Consider the following 18,868-nt stretch of genomic DNA (forward strand, 5'->3'; position numbering starts at 1 on the left):
CAATAATGCATATTTTAGACAGCCACAATAAGCAATCACAGCAAGCCATAAAAGGAAAATAGAAAACTTAGCCAACAAAAGATAAGAGTACCCCTTCATGAATGGAATTTGAGGTCAAAAGTGAAGTTCTATATGAGGAAGAAATTAGAAGGATTATGCCAGAAATCACACTTTATTTAAAATAAAAAGTGACAACAAGACAAAGCCACAAATAAAATATTGTGAAGTTTGACATTTTGAAACCTCTTCTAGAGATTGCAGGGTAGACTCAGGACATGGTTTTTGGCTGGCAACAACATTGACAATCCAGTGTTTTGGTGGAGGATTTTCCATCAGATGCCTTAGCTTTACTACAGATGCTAGGTCCAAATTACAAATCATAGTCAGTCAAGTGTTTGCCACATCTTGTGCTCCAAAGAAAAGAAGCAGTTCATTTAGTGATGATTTGGTGATGACTCTAACTCATATCAGAGTCATAAATATTGCCAGCATATAGAAAACCTCAAGACCCATTGTCAAACACGTATTCTCCGCATTGCCCACAGTCACCATAGTAATATCAGTGGTGAACTCTACAGTATGATTTGTTTCTGTTTCCTGTTTTTGCATCGTATAAACCTTGTTTCTTTGACAAACAGAGAAGATTCAAATAAAATAATGAATAATTTTTGCATTGAAAGCTATTGGTGGCTTGTAGTTGTAGTTGAAAATGAGAACCTCAAACAATCTTCACTCGATCTTCTTTTTTTAGAAATAAGGTTGATAAGCTTTTGCTTTTTCTTATTGTTACATTTTGTTGATTTTTTATTTTATTTTGTTTTCTTTTTCTTTTTATTCTTTTCTACATGCAGAGATCAATAATTGGTCAGAAGAATTTCAAGTACAAATTCAGATGGCCGGAAAAAGCCCAGCCTTTCTGACAGGTCCACATTGTTGGCTATAGTATGTTTTTTTTTTTTTTTGTTTTGTGTTTTTTTTTTTTTTTTTTTGCCTTTAATGTTACCCATTTCCACTTTCATGGATCCTTTTATCCTGGCATAATTAATACTACATATATATTATAATTATTTGAATTTCGACTCCGAAATTCTAACTGCTCTATCTCCCTTCCAAAACCAGAGACATGGATTGAGTCTTGTATGGTCTCGTTTTGATTCTTAGATCGGGAATCTTCCTGTGAACACTTAATGTCCTGTTCCCAAATTGATTCTGTATAGTTCAATAAAGATGTTCTTGGCCAAGCAGTTGTGTGGATATCTAGTATTCCTGCAGGCAGGTTAGTAGACACAAGGGTGGAGAAAGGATTTAGTACTTCAGATGGAGTAAGAGCTACCAGTCATGTGATATCTAGTATGGAGTGGCAATTGGTGTAGCAGGCAGGATATTAGAATCACAGTAAGATTAGAGCATACTTGGGGTGGTGAGCAATGACTAATGTCAACTGAGCAACTGAGCTAGAGCAGATTTAGAGGTGTTGAGTAGGGAGTAAAAAGGGTAGCTTGCTATTTGGTAGAGGCTTAAAAAAACTGAAAATAGAGCTAAAGCACATCAAAAGTTCCTCAGCGTATGTGGCTTTTAAGTGCATTCTAAGGGAACATGATCAGCTCTGGTGGCTTGGTCATCCTGGAGCTTAAAGGGAGGCAGTAGCAACAACCTCCTGCAGAGTCTTATGAGAACAGTCCATGACCATAATGAGTGTGTCCAAAGTCACCTTGACCATGAGAGTTAGAGCTGAACCACATGTAACTTTTGATTATAACCATTTCTTCTTTGTGATCTTTTAGTGTTCCATTTGCTCAAAACTATAAGTGAAGAGGGTAAAATGATTCTAAAGGCTATTCTTGCTTGTCAATTATTCATCTGAGATTAATTAAACTCCAAGGACAGAGGGAATATGTGTCAAATTTCTGCATAAGTTCAAGGTCAAATGTATTTCTTATATGGATCTTTGGAGTAGGAGGTTGCATCTTTAACCTAGAACTTTATCAAGATCTAATTGTTATATTTATTTTTTCAGGCATCTGCAGATACATTCATTTGAGGAATGAATATTTCTCACTGGAGACCATAGAGGGGACCTGCATATCAATAATAAACGTCACTTCAAAACATCAAAGCAAAATATCAAAGTGAGAATGGAATAAATTTATTAGGACAGTGTTTTGCAAACAACTTCTTTCACAAACAGTCTTGGAAGGAGAGTTCTGAAATTTTGCATTTCATATTTGACTTTGCTGGTACTCTGACAGAATCAACTCACAACTGTTTGGGACCTTATGGGCAATTAAACACTACAAACAGAGCTGAATGCATCATATGCTCTGCCGTCTGTGTTAATATGGGTACAGTGAAGAACAACTATAATAAATCTATTCATCTGTTTTTCAAACAGCATCCTCATACAAATGTGGAAATCTGTGGGTTGTAGGATGGCTGAGAGCTGCAAATGCAGAAGTGGTATGGTACATGCTTTTGGTGTGAACGGCCTGTGTGTAGATCATAAACAACTTCTAAATATTCATTCATTTAATAATTACTAGGAAGTGGACTTCTGTAAAATGACTTCAGCAGATCAGCATGGTAGAGAAACAGTAACTGATTTTCTGTAGATTTAAATGCATTGGATTGTGGAACATAGACTTAGAGGTAGAGACATGTCAGCACATGAAGACTGAATAATCAAACCTCTGTTGCCCCTTAAATTTTCCTACCACAATTTTTGAGGCAAACAGCAACCGATTTTTGCACTGAGTAATAGAATAAAAGCCAATTTGTTGAAAATGTCAATTATAAGAAAATGCTGACATCTTCTGTGACACACATCAACTCTCTGCCTGGCTTCAGGATGGCTGAATGTCTCCTGTCAGCATGGGCTTTTACTGCCACCCCTTTTATAAGTGCAGAGCTCCAATCTGCTTCAGGCACATCATCAGCTCCCCATTCTTTTGCAGGTAGATTAGATCACTGTGTCTGCCTATGCATTCTTTCTCTACATATAAAGAACCAAGAAACTATTCTCACTCCAGTGAGCTTTTGCAAGTAATCTTGAATCCCATTTGTGTTGTTAGTAGATGTAATGTCTTCAAATCTCAGAAGACCATGTTTGCAAAGGAGTTGATTGAGGAAGTCTTGGATATTTCTGTAATAGGGGCAATTGGGATTGAGGAACAGGACTGCCTTCCCACACAAGATCTTGCAGTTCACATACACATGAGCCATGCTGACAGGATGCATCTTCCCAGAAAAGAATGTTTAGTTGAAGATACTGGTCTGTTTGAGAATGGCAATCCCAATGTATTCTTAACCATGCATTCTATTTGAATCCCCATAGAAAACATGGAAGAAAGAAGCTTTTACCTTTCCTGCTTGCAGTCACATTGCTACCAAACCCTCACAGACATTAGAACCTACATACTGAAGATTTATCCATATACCAATGACCAGATGAGACATCTAGCCTATTGGACTAATAAACTAATAAAACATTCTAGGACTTTACAAATAGTCAGCCATTGTTAAATTATGTGGTCCATAGTCTGTGATCATTGTGACTAGTCTGATTCCTCTGTAGAGAGATATTCATCCTTTAGTATCTGTTGGGGAACAACAACTACTACACCAGGTATCTATAGAAGACCTTCTACAGCAGTTTGTCTCTAGTAAGATTTTCAGCTCAGTTACAAATGTCCAATGGCCACATTCCCTTAGTGTGATTTTCATATGATGCTTTGATACAGTTATTCTTATTTTCTATAGTTCTTGGCAAGAGAATTAAAATAGCAACAATAACCTATCAATGAAATGCACAGTAATTTATTTGCATGAGTGCATCAGAGAGAAGGATTATAGGATAAACAAGAATTGGAAAACAAGATGTCTTTCCCTCTGAGGACCAAGACCATGAAACCTGAACTAAATAAAATCTGAGACACGTTGTCTGAAGTTTGTTCTTTCCTTCAATCATGGGGCTCCTAGTGAAGGAGCTCAGGTCTCAAGAGTTGGCAAAAATTACCTTTATTGCTGAGTCAGGTCAACTGCTGAATACCTAATTCATGGACCTGAAGAAACTCTGTGTCCATCCTGTTATAATGTGTGTATATCTATGTATCATTCATAGAATGGACACTTTACTGTTGGTTTGAAAGCAACAGTTTGTCCCTGGAGAGACACAGATTTCTTCTTTAACACATTATTTCACAGGCTAATGGTGGGTCTCATAAGTTCATTCCGGGAGTTGCTTTACAATAATCACTCATTTATCTGGAAGAAACACTTATTCATGTTGTGAGATCTACTAGAACAATATCAACCATAATTTTCCCTTCCCAGTTTAGTACTGAGTCATACTCCACTAAAGGTCTGTGGTCTCTGATGAAGGCAGCATCTCCCCAGACTAGACTGAATATTGCTCTTGGCACTGCATTTATGATACATCAATATGATTTCCTTACCACTTTCATCATCAGGAGATTTTTTCTAATTCTTCATTTCATCTAATGGGTCTAATCTACATCATCACCCAGGATGAGATTTGAGAGTTTTGCTAAAAAAATTTAAAAATTAAAGAAATAAAAGAGAGGAAAACTGCAAGCTTATCTCACCAATTGACTGAGAAATCTAAAGTGTTAGTCAGTGTAAATAGTAGTGGAAAGACTGAGATGTTGAAATCTCAACTAGAAGCACTTCTTTCTCCCAGACATTAGTATAAGAAACAAACTGCACTATTGGCATCCGAAGCATAGAGAAGTTTACACTGACCAGAGGACACAATACTTGTCTTTCCCTTCTTACTTAGGACTTTTTTATTATTGACAGAAAGAATGAATGCCATGAGCTCTCAAGAAAATATCTGTTACTTTCCAAACACTTGGCTTTTGGAATAAAGAGATGAATGATATAAAATCTCTGACTTCCAGAAGCCATAGGAACTGAGAAGTCTAGATGCTTCTGAGAGGCTCGCAGCTCTTGATGTGGAAGACTCAGGTCAAGGCTATCTCTTCCGCATTCCGATTCAATCTATACCAAGGTCTCACTGAGTTTTCCCAAGGACCACATATTTTTTCCTTTTATTTTAGACGAAGACAGAAGACCAACTTCCTTCTCCCCTTCTCTGATCTTTTCATGTTCTTTGTTCTCCCTCTCAAATGGCTGTTTACTCTGAATTACAGGCCAATTTGTAAACCCTAGAGGTCCTGAAGGAATATCTGAAAGGGAGTTTCAGTTACAACAACACTTAGGACATCACAGAAAAAGCTAGGGATCTCCAGGTTACAACAGAGTTTTCAAGGAGGGCCTAATGATGATGTCACTGACACCAGTCATAGACTATATGCTGAACAGCTTTTCTTACATGAACCAGATACAAGGGTGACATTTCCTGGTATATCTCCTGTGACACAGTGGAAACCTTTATGAACTCCATCTCTCTAAAGCTGCAAACTGTTCTTTGCTTCGTTATTGGTTACATGCTCTGAATGGTGAAATTTGGTCAGGGACTTGGCATGGATAGAAAAGATTTAGGAACATGGGATGTTAGAGATTCTCCTAGATAATATTTTGTTCCCAGGTTCATTACTATGAAATACAGTTCAATTTCTAGGATTTCTCTGTCCTCCAAAGGCCAGTATTTTCTCTACAGACCCTTAGTTGACTGAATATTGTATTTCATTTTTTATTGTATATTCCTTGATAGGTGATTTTATAAATGTTCCCGAATGTGTACTTAAAAATTCGGATTTCCACTTCCATTTTTTGCAATGATTTCTCAACAAAGGCGCACAGCTACAGACTGAGAATAACAGTGTAAATATGGTGTACCGACAACAAATGATAAACTTTGAAATCCTATTTTATCCAAAATTTCCAGATATCAGTAAAGCAAAGGACCACATGGAGCATAGAATTCTCTTCTTTAGTCGCTTTTGATATCATCTGCAATATCTACATTCCAGTGTCTCACGGTCATATTTAAGGGTTTAGGATGTTTTACCATGATTTTTTCTTAAGACCAAACATAAGATAGAGGAGGATTGGAAGAAAGAAGAATGGCTTCTGGACCAGTGAAACCTCAACTTCAATAGGTTCATAAGAACAGGAGAAAGTCTATTTTGCAATGCCTTTGTGGATTCTACCTTCTTCACCTAGTTGCGCATAATCCATGTTAAAATTCCACCTAACTTCATACTGTAGGAGTCACCAAAAATACATACATACATATATATATATATATATATATATATATATATATATATATATATATATATATATATATTTGCCACCAAGAAACCGGATGTAGATAGATCCTGAGGGACACAGCTAGAGCATGTCAAATACAGAAGTGAATGCTAGTTGCAAAGCAGTGAACTGAAACCTGCCCTCTTGTTGGTAGATTTTGAGAAAGGATTGCAAGAGTTGAAGGTGCTTTCAACACCATAAGAACAACTTTGCCAATGAACCAGAGCTTCCTGGTACTAGTACAATATTCAAAGACTTTACATGGACAGACCAATAGCCCTAAATGAATATGTGGCAGAGAATGGCATTGATGGGCACCAATGGAAGGAGAAGGCCTTGATACAACCTAGGATTATCTTCTAGTTCAAGGGATTGTCAAGGGACAGAAAGTGTGGTTAAAGAAGGGATAGTGAATATGTAGGGATCTTATGTGAAGGAAAATGAGAAAGAAAATATTATTTTACATGTATATATCAAAATATCCAGTTTAAGAAACCACTAAAATTTGCCAAATGTAAATAAAAGAATGATATAAATGATAAGAAAACTGTCACCTAATCATGCCTATTGACTCAGAAATCTAAAGTGTTATTCAGAGTAATATTATTGGAAAGACAGAGATGATGAAGTCTCAACTAGAAGCACTTCTCTCTCCCAAATATCAGAGTCAGATAGAAACTGCACTTTTGGAATCCAAAGCATGGAGGAGTTTACTCTGAGCTGAGGACACAATACTTGTCTTTCCATTCTTCTGTGGGACCTTTTTCATTTGGACAAAAAGAATGAAGGCCATGAGCTCTCACGGAAAAACTGTGCCATTCCCAACACGTTCCTTTTGGAATAAAGAAATGAATGATATAAACTCTATGCTTTCCAGGAACCATAAGAACAGAGATATCCAGATGCATCTGAGAGGACCCCAGCTCCTGAATCCCACATGTGGAAGGCTAAAATCAATGTTTTCTGTTCAGCAATAGCACTCAACCCTTGCCAAGGAGTCACTGAGCTTTCCCAAGCACACATCTTTCTTCCTTTTATTAGACCAAGACAGAAAGGCATCTTCCTTCTCCCCATTTCTGATCTCTTCATCCTCTTTGTTTTCACTCCCTAATAGCTGTTTACACTGAATTATATGACAATTACTAAACCTTAGAGGTTCTGAAGGAATACCTGAGAGGCAGATGCAATCATGACAAAACTTGTGACATCACAGAAGAAGATAAAGCTCTCCAGCTTGCAAGAGATTTTTCAGGCAGATCCTAATCATGATGTCACTGAGAACTGCCAGTCCCTACTGGCTAAACAGCTTTCCTTACATTGACTAGATTTGAGGGTGCCCTTTCATGGTATGTCTCCTGTGATTCAGTGGAAACCTTTATGTACTCCATCTCTCTAAAGAATATGTTATTCAAGGGCTTGGAATGGATAGAAAAGATCTTGTAACATGGAGTAGAGGAGATTCTTCTGAATAATAATTTTTTATTCCCAGGTACTTTTCATGAAATACAGTTCAATTTTGTAGGTTTTCTCTGTTTTCCAATGCAAGTTTTTCCCAACAGACCTTCAATTGAATGAATACTGTATTTTACTTTCTTATTGTACATTCCTTGATATGGGACTTTATAAATATTGCTGAATGTGTACTCAAAATTTCTGTTTTCAAATTCCATTTTCAGCAATGATTTTGGCAGGGATGACATCTCTGTGGATTCAAGTTGCATGATCTGATTCAAACGTCCTTATTCAAGAGGTAGCAACTAACAGGGAATTTCTAAGACTAAGTTTACTATCATGACATAGTGAACCCTTTTTAGTCCAACCATTATGGGATCCGTGATATCTGGAGACAAATCAAAAGACTGGGAATATTAAAAGGGAAGAATCTTGCTGAAACATTCATGGAGTAATGAAATTCATATCTATTAGATTACCACAAAGAGGTTGAGCCTTCTGATTGCTGCCTGCTACCCAACACAATCCATATTATCTTTTATTCATTCCAAAGTAATAATAGATTAATGAATAAGACTCTATATTGAGAGAAAGTTTGAATTTAATTTGAACTTAAGTCCAAAGATATTACTGTTTGTATGGGAGTGTTTTGTTTACTACATATATTATAAAAAGAATTTGTGTAAGAATTTCAATTGGAATTGCTTGGAAAAGTTTCTGTAGCTTGCAGGAATGGTTTACCTTTAATGAGTTTACTGTAGCAGTGAATTCCATTTTTTATATCATTGTTTTTTCTACATCTACTGATGGAAATGACAATAGTTAGATTAATTTTCACACACTTGGAAAAATTTCACTTACAAAAGGAAACGATTATTGAAGAACTTCAGGAATGATCTTTCTCACTACTTATGGACTTTCTTCATGTACGCTGGTATTGGCTTTTGGAAAAAGAAAGGAAAATTCATTTTTGCATGTCTCAAGTTAGCAAAAGTTTTATAGAAAAAAGGCATTCTACTCTAATTAAGGGAGATATTTATCTAATGGAAAATAAGTTTTAAAAGAATTTCAAAGGATAGCATTTGGGTTCTTTTTAAACTGTCGTACAAGAAAAAAATTCAGTTTGGTTATTTTGTTTTTTAATGTACAAATGAGTACTAATATAAGGGTAAAATTTTGTGACATAGAAATACTACATACACAATAGACATCCCATCAAATTACTCTTGTTAATTGTGATTTTGCATTCCCTTGCAATTCAGAATGAGTATCTTAATTTTTTTTTGCATTCTGCCAATGAGGATTTCTCATTTTCTCAAATAACATGCTCTTACATTTTCATCTCAAAATATTTACAATCAATTTTGCAAAAATATATGTACTACAGAGTTTCTTTATGCATGTACTTAATATCAAAATATATCATATAAACTTTACCTATTGTAATTCCATTCACCATGGCACAACAGATTTATTCTGGTTCTACATGTTTGACAAATACACCTGCACACAAATGGTTGTTGCTATCACAGAGCAGACAAAAATTTGGCAACATAGAATGTTGCAATAAAAATCAATCAATTAGAATTAAAGCAGTAAGTCAGGTAGAAAATTAAAGCTTTGTAGCTTGAAAACAGTTCTGACCAACAAAACTTCACACGTGTGAGCTTTGAAATTTAAATACAATATATTGTATGGCAATATGAACCCAGTCTAAAATGATCATCCTTATGTCCTTTTGGAAGATCTAAAATATTTTTAGTATTCTTTTGAATGTATAAGGCATTTTATATTTTATAGTGAGTGTTTTCTCAGAGGCACTTTTCTCTTTACATTCTTATTTGATTTATGATTAGATAATGGAGAGCCAGTATTCCATCCCAGACAGTAAGACTTTAGATGCTGTATTCCATCACTATACCACAGCACTTTTAAAAATTTTTTAAATGAATTCAACTCGTAATATTATTCTAATTGTGGAAGTCTTATACAGAAACAGTACTGCTTCATGTAAGGAATTAAAATCGTATGATTTCATTCAATCAATTAATAATTTTATATTTTCACAGTTTAAAAAGCTGTTTGTATGTGACTGAAAATACATGGAAGATACATGTATCCCAACACTGACCCAATACTCTCTATTGCTGTCTTATCCCATAAAAATCTTTCTGATAGTGGTTTAAGCTATGTTGGAAGATATGCCAATTCTTCTTAACCAATAAAACCAATAATACCAACTGTCTATTTTTCTTTCCAATGAGTTTGTGTGTTCATATAAGAAAATGGAACTATTATTTCAATTACTTTCCTTTAAGAACAAGAAATGCTATAGTCTGCTGACCCTTGTCTTTCATACATAATGAAGATTCTTGAATCTTTTAACTTAAGCCATCATCTAGAAGCTCTCATTTCTTTGAGGTTAGCCTCCTGTTCCTTTCTCACTCATGTCCTTCTTTTTTAATTGGATATTTTATGTATTTACATTTCAAATGTTATAGCCTTCCTGGTTCCCCTCTTTCCCATCCACCCTCCCCATGCTTCTGTGAGTTTGCTGCCAATCCTGCCTGTCCACTCACACCTCAACACTCTGGCCTTCCCCTACACTAGGGAAACCAGACTTCATAGGACCAAGGCCTTTCATCCTATTTATGCCGGAAAAATGACATCCTCTTCTACATATGAGGCTGAAGTCATGGATGCTTCCATGTGTACTCTTTGATTGGTATTTAGTCCCTCACTTCCTTCTTCATTCACTGGACAACAGCTTATTATGATTCAATGCTGACAGTGCTGTCCTTGCAGCAGGAAAACAATGGTCAGTGAGCCTGAACCTCAGGAAGCTTAATGTTCACACAAATGCATGAACACATGCAACCAGAGCTTGATTCACACTGAAAAAAAACATGCAAATATTTTCCACATATTGTGCAGTGAACACTTGCTATGGGTTTCAGTGCTGTTTCAAAAGACTATTGCCAATATTACTCGGTGGCCAGCTCCATGAGTGAGTGGGTCATCATTTATTTTAGATTATTTATTTAGTGTTGAATATTGAGAGCCTCAGACAAATTACTTTCAGCAGATCTTTATACACAATCATGGTTCTTTATTTCTTTTTTTTTGTTTTGTTTTGTTTTGTTTGGTTTGGTTTGGTTTGGTATCAAAATATATACAGCCATAAACTTAGCATTTTACCACTTTTGGTATAGTGCTCAGAATCTCTGGTGTGTGCCTGTCACTCCCTCTCTGACCCAGATCTCTTTGAATTTATGGAGCTGAGATGCCATGCATTTTACACATAGTAACCATCTTCCTTCTCTCTCCTCCCAGACGCCAAACCTCCTGCTTCTTACCACTGTTGATAAAAAACTTTATATTCATTGATATATGCAGCACCAGAAAATATCCGTCATTTTGCTGTTAACTTGGCATCCTCAGGTTCCTTCCATGTAGCATACATCAAATGCCTGAGTGATATTACACCCCAAGGATAGCCCACAGCTCATAATTCTTCAAGATAAACTTAATTTTTTCCAAATATCAATATTTGCTGACGACGCTTAAAAGCTTAACATCCCTGTAGCCCTCCAGCAACCAGAGGTAAAAGAAAGGATGGGGGGTATTGTGGATTGTGGGTGGTGGCCCTGTTTAGAAAAGTTCATTGGAGCAACTCCCATCTGTGTTTTCTGGAAAGCAAAATTTTTGTTCTCAAGTTGGAATACGTAGCTTGTTCCATTAGCAAACATTTCATGAATACACTATTAGTTCAGTTCTGTAGAGTTGTCATAACAAACAGGAAACAGCAGCAGTGGCACAACCTAGTAGGACAGCCAGGCTTCTGTCAGTAACCTGGACAGAGAGAAGTTCTATGCTGTGCTTCTCTCAGGGAATTGAAGATCAGCAGAGACTCAAGATCCACAAATATTGTTGCTGCTGCTTTCTTTGTTTCTCTAAGTCTGCATAGCCAGATTTCGATTGGAACAATATAAGATGTTGGCAATGTTTGTTGCTGCTACAAATATATTACTGTAGCTGAGTAATCCTGTGCATCATTTTCTCCTCAGAGAGATAGAGGGTATTCCAATCATTTACACCTATTGCTGCTAATGTTGAAATGGGTAATTCAATATGTGATGAGAGGAGAAAAATCAAGACAGTGTAGATCCTTTGACCATGTTTCCAATATAAAAAGTCTAAAAACACTTACAATCTATGATCTGTAATGGTACTGCAAACTCTTAAAACCACCTCAAAAGCAGTAACTTATTCTTACCGTTGTATTAAATAAAATACAGTTAGTTAGAAAAAGGTGAATATGTAAGCCTGATGGTGCCTTTGGTCAAAATGATAATTATCAAAACTATGATTTCAAGCAAGTTTATAAAATAATGTTTGTAAGACATGAGGCTCTTCTGTTAATTCTCCTATTATGTGTGGTTAAAGTTACATGCCATCTAGTTGTAGGGATAAGGAATGACTTATTTTTGGAAAAGTGTATGATTGAGTTAGAGTAGCAAAGGACATCATTTCAATCCCCAAGTACATAGAAGTCAGATTGGTAGAACCATCATCATGTTAAACCAGCAGAAATGAGTACTCAGTCAGAGCCATTTAGCAATAACATCATTTTACTCTTATTTGGCTAAACCATATACGTCATGCCTAGGCAAATTCTTTTAAAGCAAGGATTTTGGTTTGTAAAAGCATGTATGTATGTAGGTATAGATGTATGTTTGTATGTATGTATGTATGTATGTGTATATTTGTATATATGTGTATGTGTACATAAGGACATATGTTTATATTTTGTATACTTGTTTATATATGTGTATATGTATATATGTGTATGTGGCCACATGAGTATATATATATACATATATATATGTATATATATACATATATATATATTTGTATGTGTATTTGTGTATATATATGTAACATACAAATACACTCTATTTTCTAATATTATGAAAATTTTCTGATATATTCATCAGGACTCAAGAATTTTAAAAGCTGCTTCATTAATTTTGATTCATTTTAAAGTACTGCTCAGAAAATAGATTCAATATGGGTCATTAATTTTTTTGCTATCAATTTTTTATCTTTTTCATAAAAACACAAATATTTACTTTAGTTATGTGACTGTATATATGTTTTACCATGAGACATAACTAATTAGCTTTTCCAGCATGTGATATAATTTCAGGATACTATTAGACCTATGTGAGGTAGAAACTATATCAAATGACTTCAATATGTGATAGATCAGAGTGATAGATAGACAGATATATAGATATATAGATACATACATACATACATTCATACATGCATAGTTACATTGATGAAAGGTCACAGGTGATAAGTAGACAAATATCACAAACTCAGAATCATCAATTATGAAATAATTAGTATTGAAAGATTAAAATATCTTCTAATATGGAGCAAAATTTTAAATGTGAATTTTGTTCATATTTTAATACCTAAGGGAGATATATCAGACATAATCTTTAAAATAAAATGACTATTTGACACTTCCACCCAGGTAGATAAAAACATGAAATACTTAACCTCATTTACATCAATCTGTCAAATTATTCCATCCTATTGTCTTTGTTCCTTAAATGCATAACATCATACTTTTTATCCATGTTCAAATCAACCGTCAATTTACACCCTGCTCTGAATTCTACCTCAAATCCTATCACTATATAAGTCTCTAATAGATCCTCATATGCTATCATGAAAATTATTCATGATGAATCACTTTTAATCTTTACTAACATTGCTCTCGTAGAGGTAACTATTATTTCTCTGTCACAAATGTGATCACTATCCCCTTCTCTGTTTTCAGTACTATTTTCAACATCAATCATTTTTTAAATGCTCGTTATATGAGATAATAAAATGATCTTTTTATTTTTTTCGTAGCTGGGGACCGAACCCAGGGCCTTGAGCTTGCTAGGCAAGCAATCTCCCATTGAGCTAAATCCCCAAAACCAAAATGATCTATTTTTCCCCTAGTAAATTATGTACCAACAGTTTGTTCCATTGAAATTTTAGACAAGAAAAACAAAGTTGTTACAAAGTGCTGGTTCTTCTCAGACCTCAAACTGAAAGTTGTCTATGTGACAGGAAGCATAGGAGGAACACTTGTGGAAAAGAAGAAGAGTTTGTAGAAGACCTCATGCAGGGAAGTGCTTCATGCAATTGTAAAAAAAAAAGTGTAAAAGACCTGAACATTCATATTGAGTGAAAGTTGTTGAAGAATATTTACACGTTACTCTGAGTGGATTACATAAGCAGGTTTATTTATAAATCCATGGTAAATACTAGAAAAAATGGCATCAAAGTGTAATAGAGCAGAAAAGAAAATAAAGTTGAAATTTGGTACATGTTACAATATAGATGTTGATAACTTGAACATGCTGAAGGTTATTGGATGATTTAATGTGATGAATGGCTCAGATAAACTAACAATATGCATGACTCTTTAATGAAATAACTCTATACTGAGAACAAAACAATAATCTGTGACAAAAATCTGTTCAGTTATGGTTATATTCTTTAATATTTCTTTTTTAAAACATTCATTTATTTAAATAAATTCAATAAGGAACCAAAGATAACCCTTTTCATCTTTGGTATATCCAAACTCTAAACAGACAGGAGTATAGTGGATGAAACTTCTTCCAGCATGTGCCTAATCCAGGTATTATTAATTTAAAATAATAAACATAGCACAGTATCATATTTGTGGGCATTTGTTACTAAGAACTAATAATCTCCTCAGAAAGACCTCCAATAAAACCAATCTAAAGTAACTTTCCCTTTAAATACTAAAAATCTTAAAGATGAAGCTTGCTTATCATTTTCATACATATACACAATTTGTAATAATTTCGTTTTTACATATGACTTTCAGTCACTCTACTTTTCTGATTTTGATATATGCCAAGCTTCACAAAGAGGAGATTGTATGCTTCTCAGCAGTCCTCATATTTCTCCCATTTTCCATTGCATCTATGCCATATTACAATATATGAAATTAATATTATAAGTAAATGATAATGGGATGCAAATGTAGATTTTGATATTTCATAAAGTATAAAAAATAAAAAGATTCAATAAATTACTAGGTACAGAATTTGCTTTTATATGAAAACAGTAGGTTAATAATACCTTATAATATCCACCCTAATTCATATTGAGTCAGTGTTGAAATATATTTGACAAATTTTTGAAAAGATTAAGTAACTTTTCTGTATCTTTGTAAAAGCAGTTGGACATATTCAACATAGAAGTGTCAGGCTCAGATATTTTGTACAAATAATTTTTAAAAACAGTCCTAAAAATATTCTAAAAGTTAGATCTAGAACACAAGTATAATTCTCAGGCTCCAGATAACCAGCACACACAGTGCTGAGCACTTGTCTTCTATGTGCATATACAATTTTAATTTCCAGAGGATATAAATTTTATAAAATCTCAAAGCTACATTTATTTAACAGTAAAATGTTAGAAGTGGAAGATTACTTTTTTCCATTTTTATTAAATTGTGTAATTATGTGCATTTTAATTCTTTTTATATTTCCTGTCCATCACCCCTAAACTCTTCCCCTCACCTTTTATAGTGGTTGTCCCCTCCACATTGATATCACCTTCCTTACTCTCCCAGACAACCAAATATCCAAACTTTTAAAATTGGTTAGAGAGCTAAACCAAGAATTCTCAACTGAGGTATATCAATAGCTGAGAAAAACATCAAGAAATGTTCAACATCCACAGTTATCAGAAAAAGGCAAATAAAAATGAATCAGAGATTCTACATTACACCAATAACAATGATTAAGATATAAAACTGTTGCAGTAGCAGACTAAGCTAGGATGTAGACAATGTGGTACACTCGTCTATTGCTGGTGAGATTAGTACCTGTACAGCCACTTTGGATATCAATGTGGAGGTTCAGAGAAAATTGCAAATGGCTTCACCTGGAGAACCTGCTTTACCACTCACTTCAACACATATACACAAACATGATCCACATACAACAAGGACATGTGGTTGATCAGGTTCACAGTAGCCTTACTTACAATAGTCAAATGCTGGAAACAAGTGTGATATAGCTCAATTCCACTGAGGAATAAATAGAGAAAGTGTGTTATATTTAAACAAAGGAACACTAATCAGGTATTAAAAATGAGGACACCTAGAAATTTTAGGCAAAGGAATGGAGCTGGAAATTAGTGAAGTTAGAGATAAAAAAGGAAATAACATGGGATGAACTTAGTGACAAGTGGATGTTAGCCCCAAAGCTCAGAATTCCCACTATACAGACCATTTACCACAAGAAGGGTAACACGTTAGAAGGCCAAATTGCTGATGCATGCAACCAACTTAGAAGGGAGAAGAAAATAATCATGGAAGGCAGAGGGATGGAAGGACTTATTTAGAGGTAGAGAATGATGGACAAAGTGGGGGGATTTGCAACAATGAAAAGAGACAAGAGTGAATTCCAGCAGAAAAGTGGAATAAATGACAATAAGCATCAGTGTTGGGTGGTGAACTTGGGTATCCCCAGGAATGTCCCAGTTGCCAGGGATGCAAGAAGATCCCATAAACCTAATGGGATGATGGTAGTTGAAATACCAAGCAGGATAGAGATAGAACCACTAGAGACTGCCACCTGTAGCTAGGAATGCCCCTCCAGTGAAGGAATGGTGCTGCCCACACAGTTCAAAATCTTTATTCTATATAATTCCAATGCCTACAAATATGCAAATACAAAAACAGAGCAAAGACTGAAGGGAAGAGCCTTAGGAGACCTCCCCACTATAAGAATCATTTCATCCACAGACTCTAAATCCTGGCCCTATTCCTGATTTCAAGATGTGCTTGCATATAAGACCCTAATATGTCTGTCCTCTGAGGGGCTCCGCCATCATCTGACCATGACAGATGTAGATACAGCTAACCATTGGACAGAACCTGACAGCCAGAAAAGAAGAGTTAGGGGAATGCCTGAAGGATCTGAACGAAATTGGAGTCTAATATGTAGAACAACAGACTCATTAAGTTTACATTTCAGAGACTCAGGAAATTTACTACTAACTAGAAAATACTTGGTTCAGGCAATGGCTTCTGCTACATAGACCGTAGAACATATTGAGAAGACAACTGCCTCATCTGCCATATCTGGGAAGTTAGTCAATTGGTCCTGTGGAGACGACATATCCCAGAAAAGGGGATGTTGGAGGGTTAAAGTGGAAGTGGGCAAGGAGATGGGGGAGCACCATATTAGAAACGAAGAGGATCAAAATGGGTTTGGGAATTCAAGAAAAATACCAGTTTGGGCAATGACATTCAAAATATAAACAAATGAATATACTGTTTATAATATAAGATATTATTTTTAAAATAGACATAATCACATCTGTCCCCTTAAGGACTATTTATTCATTATCTGTACTGTTTCAGGTGTACTTAATGTTGCAATCCATAATTTTTATAAAATACTTAGTTTTGAAATTTTACGTAGATATACCCAATCAACGTTTTATCTCCTGTCCTTATAGCTATAAATCCTTAGTTTCCTCGATTTATAATTAAAAAAATATTTTGTATTTCTATCACATTAGGTTTCCATTCAATGCCTCAAATGCCTCTCAATTTTTGCTGTACTTCTCTATATTCCCTCCATTGTTGCCCTCTTCCCTTTTTCTTCACATTTGACATTCCTGTTCCTGACTGTGTCCCTGAGAAATCCTTAAGAACATTTGTACTTCCCAAAATGCAGAAGGGGCACTAAGCTGATCATAAAGATACACCGTTTTGAGAATTAACATTCAGATTAAAGTGAATTTGAATCTCATTTTTCTTTTTTTATCTGGATTACCTCATTATGATGACTTTCTCAAGATACATTCCTTGTCCTGAAAATTACATGCTTTCTTTTTTCCAATCTGTAAAAGCACCACATTTTCTTTATGCCTTCATTTGTTAAGGAACAACTAGAATATTTCCAAATTATCAAGGGTCTATATACTAGGATGAATCAACATTTGGACATATACCCTCGAGTTATATCATTAGGCATATTGATTTCCATATTACAGAAGAAACATCATATTGATTTTAAAAGGTGTTATAGAAGTTTGCCTTCCCACCAGGAGAATAGGAATATTCCCCTTTTCGCCATAACACAGTAAAGGTAAGTTGGCTCATGTGTTATTAAACTAAGTATTCTGAAAGGGATGAAAAATCTCAGAATAATTTCGTTTTGCATTTCCATAATGTAAAAGGATGATACATATTTGCCATAAGATTCTTATTGATTTGAGTTTCTTCAATTGTGAATATTTTTTAGATATGTAGCCCAATTTAATTATTTTTTCTTGATATATAGTTCTTTAGTTTTTTATTTTGATTAATAGAAGCTCATTGCTGAATGTGTACATGCAAATAATGCTTAGTATTTTTGAAAATAGCCACTTTAAATTAAATTTACTAAGGTCAAATCATATAATGTGGTCCCAATAAACTCACAGAATTGGCAGATCTGTTGTAGCTAACAAAATTCATTAAGGTCACTTCATAAAATCTCCCTATGTAATAAAACATTCTGTATGTACATAAAATTGTAGAATAGACGTTAATTGTTTAATTTTTTGAGAATTTCCACCAAAGTATTTTGATGACACTTTTCCCATTAATTTTACCCACAACACTCTATTTCTTTGAATCCTACTTTTCTGTAACTTCTACATTAAAATACTATTTAATAACCCCATGATAAACCCTTACAACTAATGATCAAACCTCCATCAGAAGACACTAACTGTCCATAGTCTGTCAGTTAGGAGTAACAGCTTTCAGGCCTTTTCACTGCATTCTTGACTGTTGACTGGCTTGATGCTGTGCAGGAAACCACAGCTTCTATGTGTCATGAGGACAGCACTCCTCATATCCTGAAGACAAGATTTCCCTCTGATGTAACCCACAATTTTGCACCTACAGTCTCTTTGCCCTTTTTTCAGGATGGCTTTTAAGCCTTTTGGAAGGGGTATAATATGTATATCCAACTCATCATGGCTCAAATCAATAAAATGAACACAACAATATAATGAATGAAAGAAGAGTTCATTCTTGGAAAGTATTAACAAGATTCTCATAACCTCTGGC

General features: G+C 34.9%; 1 long non-coding RNA gene across 1 annotated transcript in view; it reads right to left on the minus strand.

The window, feature by feature from the left end:
- Window positions 1-18,868, minus strand: part of LOC134484332 (uncharacterized) — a 99,961-nt gene that overhangs the window by 32,144 nt on the left and 48,949 nt on the right. The window contains exon 5 of the long non-coding RNA XR_010061731.1: window positions 8,548-8,627. This is a non-coding gene — a long non-coding RNA (uncharacterized LOC134484332). The remainder of the gene's footprint in view (window positions 1-8,547; window positions 8,628-18,868) is intronic.

Source organism: Rattus norvegicus, chromosome Y (assembly GCF_036323735.1).
Source record: "Rattus norvegicus strain BN/NHsdMcwi chromosome Y, GRCr8, whole genome shotgun sequence".
Taxonomy (NCBI): domain Eukaryota; kingdom Metazoa; phylum Chordata; class Mammalia; order Rodentia; family Muridae; genus Rattus; species Rattus norvegicus.